Here is a 3,317-nt window from a genome sequence, read left to right as displayed (position 1 = left end):
GCTTGAACAGGCTTACAGCAAGCTGTGAGAAAGTGAACTTATGACCCCAGGTTAAAAGAAGAAGAAGCGTCAAGATCAGCAAAACAGGAATGCAATAACAGGATGCCAGTAATTGCAGAAGCATGATGTAATGCTAAGCTGAAGCGAAGGTGTGAAACCAATCAGGAGAGGTAAAGGGGAGCGTGTATCCCTCGTGGGCAAAGCAAAGCAGCCAATCAAGTAATGCGTGATCGCGTGTAAGACAGTATATTAAGAGCAGCCTTGTAATCAATAAACGGAGCATTTGTGAACCTACATCGTATCGGTGTTTTCTCCCCTCCACCTGGCCGCGGCACTAGGTCTTGTTTGCCATGAAGATAGAAGCTCTACTCTTCATAATAGTAGTGACATGGGATTCCCTCTGTGATGATGGTTATAGGAGAGCTTGGGGTGCAGAGAGCAGACCCCACAACAACAGAAACCTCTCTTGCAATGAAGTTTCCCCTCCTCCATTCAATTAAAAGTTCAGCAGGATTGCACAAAAGTAGTCCTCAGAGACTTAATGGGATGAAGATTAGGAGACAGCTCTGAGTAGCTTGCAGGATTCTTGTTTGTTTTCATTATCATCTAAATCCACCCTAGAAAATCCGTATCTTTACTTTGCTGCTGTCCTATAATACTGTGCACCAGCATCTTTTAGAGAAGTCAAAATATATTTTCCCATGAACAGATGATCTTGCAACAGATGTTGCTATAAGCGTAGTATCAACTTACACTTTGCTTTAGTACCACCTATTGACTGCTATAGAAAAATATTCCAATTTAATAGTGGAACTTGGATACCTTCAAAACCTCTAGTACAAGTGTCTAGCTTTCCCAAAAGAAAAGGGATCATTTATCTTTGTCTCTTGGAGCTACTCCTACTGTTCAAAACCTCTCTGCCTGGAATGAAGCTGTAAATTGCACATACCATCAGTTCCTTTTATAGAAGTTAGCAAGTTTGGCCAGCAAGGCATTCCTCTCTCTCATCCGCTCATAAACACATCAACTTCAAATAAAATGCAAGATACTTTGACACTTGATTGCGACTTCAAGTCTAAGCCCATCACAGCACCAAACTGAGAGCATGAGGATTTTCACAGTTTGTAACATAAATCGACATACGGACAACTGGAGATTTTGTGAACCTGTCTGACTTTTTACATGAGACAAGATGTAGAATGGTATTTGATTCTAAGCAGTGCATTGAGAGCATAACATCTGACAGAGCTAGAGCAAGATTAAATATTTAAAGTGATACAAAAGCATGTTTTTCCCCATGTTTTTTTAAAAAGTAAAAACAGAGTCTGAGAGATACCTTATAACCAGCCCAATTTAACCACCTTCAGACTCCAGTCCTTGTTGCCTTTCCCCAGGATTACTGACTTAATCCCATTTACATTCAATCCCCATGCTCAAATTGTGACTGACATTTCTTGTTTCTGGACCAACCAAAGTTGTATCTTGGCTTAGAGGTTACATAAAGTTTTAGTTAGGTTATGTATTTAATTCACATGTTCATTGCTTAGACCAAGCTGGAAATGGATGATGAGCACGGAGAGAAAAGACTGCTTTTGGCTCATCATATCACTTTGTATTGCTGCATACGTAATGGTGTGTAATCTGGAGTGTACCTGAAGACAAACATGTGCTTTGAAGATGTAGTTTCAGATCTAGAAAATGCTACAGCAGCTTGGTAATGGGAGCAGTTCCCTTTCTTCAACCTGCCTTGTAAAGCAACACACAATTACTGGCTTTAGTTTTTGAAAAGACAGAGGTTACTTCTATAAGGTACAATTTGAATTATCCCAGAGAAAACTGAGGTGGAGGAGCTTCAATAAAACCTGTAATATGAACGCATGTGAAAATGGTGGGGGAGAGAGAAAAAATCCCACAAGATGGTAGTCTACTGCAAGTACCAAGACCTGTGGCATTTGTAATAAATGAAATACAGATCCAGTCTGCATTTCCACCCACTGCATTTTTTCAGGGTCAACATTTAATTAAGCCGTATCTGAGATGAATATGAGATAGGTACCATTGTAGAATAAGAAAGAGCTAAGTCTGTGCAGAGTTCATCATCAAACTCTGTTCTGCATGGTCTCTGTTCTGCATGGTCACTGTTCTGCAGGTCACTGATTATTCAAACATGCCCAGAAGAGCAAACAAACATAACAAAAACATGGCTACAGGGAACATCTTCATAAATGGTTATTAACTGAGATACAGCGCATGCTGTGCTTTATTACAGGACCATACCTGAGAGCCCCGAACCGCACTCAAACACCTGCAGCCCCACGAGCCTCCTCCGGGAGCGCGCGAGAGGGCAGGAGCCAGGGATCGGCTCTGCCTTTCTTACCCACGCCACCGAGGTGGAACCAAGAGAGGCCACAAGCTCCCATGGCATCAGGCAGCGTTCCTGCCAAGTGCAGAGTTACAGGAAAGGGAAGATCCCAGCAGAGCTGTTGACGGACTGACAATACCCCGAAGGCAAACAGGAGGGCACCTGTGCCTTGCTGTGCCCAGCGGCGTGAATCCACTCGCCTCTATGTGCCCCACACACAACACAGCCTCTAACCTTCCCTTTGCACACCAATGGGCTGCTGGCCCTGTGGCAACAAGCACAAAGGGTCCCGAGTGTGCTGTGGGCAAGAAAGCTGCTGAGGGCTGGAGCAGCCATGCTGGGCAAGCCCGGGGCAGAGGAGCTGCTGCTACACCCGCACCAGCCAGAGCACCAGGGATGGGCACACAGGGGGTGAGAACAGCCCCTTTCCTGCACATCCTTAAGGGGCAGCACACAGCTCCCAGCTGAGCCTGGGCATGGGAAGGGCAAACAGCCCTTTCTACCTACAGCCCATGTGCCCCATGGTACAGCCAGGGCCTAGGAAGCAGTGTGACCATGGAGTGCAGTCACTTCCCATGGCAGCAGGTGCTCTGCAGCCTCTTACACACGAGGAACCACAGCAGCTTGTTCTCAGCTGGTTTTATTCCAGCTCTGTCACAAGTGCAGAAGTTTCTCAGCTGTTCCTGTGATTCTCATCCGCACGTGCAGCCCAAGCACCAGTCTGGAACAGGACCCTGCCATGCAGCCCTGGGAGACTGCAGGACAAGCTGGACAGGAGCCCAAGAGCTGCCATAAGCCCTTGTTGCTTCCCACAGATCCAAACCTTAAACCCCCAGATTAATCTTCCAAGGAATAAGAGTGGCACCAAGTGGGCTATTAGGAGATAACCCACTGTTGCCTTCCTTCCTTGCAGCACAGCTCAGGGACAGGCTTTCTCACTGTGCGTGCATCCAGC

This window comes from Melopsittacus undulatus, unplaced genomic scaffold (assembly GCF_012275295.1).
Source record: "Melopsittacus undulatus isolate bMelUnd1 unplaced genomic scaffold, bMelUnd1.mat.Z mat_scaffold_4_arrow_ctg1A, whole genome shotgun sequence".
Lineage (NCBI taxonomy): Eukaryota > Metazoa > Chordata > Aves > Psittaciformes > Psittaculidae > Melopsittacus > Melopsittacus undulatus.
The sequence above is the reverse complement of the archived record's forward strand: the minus strand, read 5'-3'. Positions refer to the sequence as shown.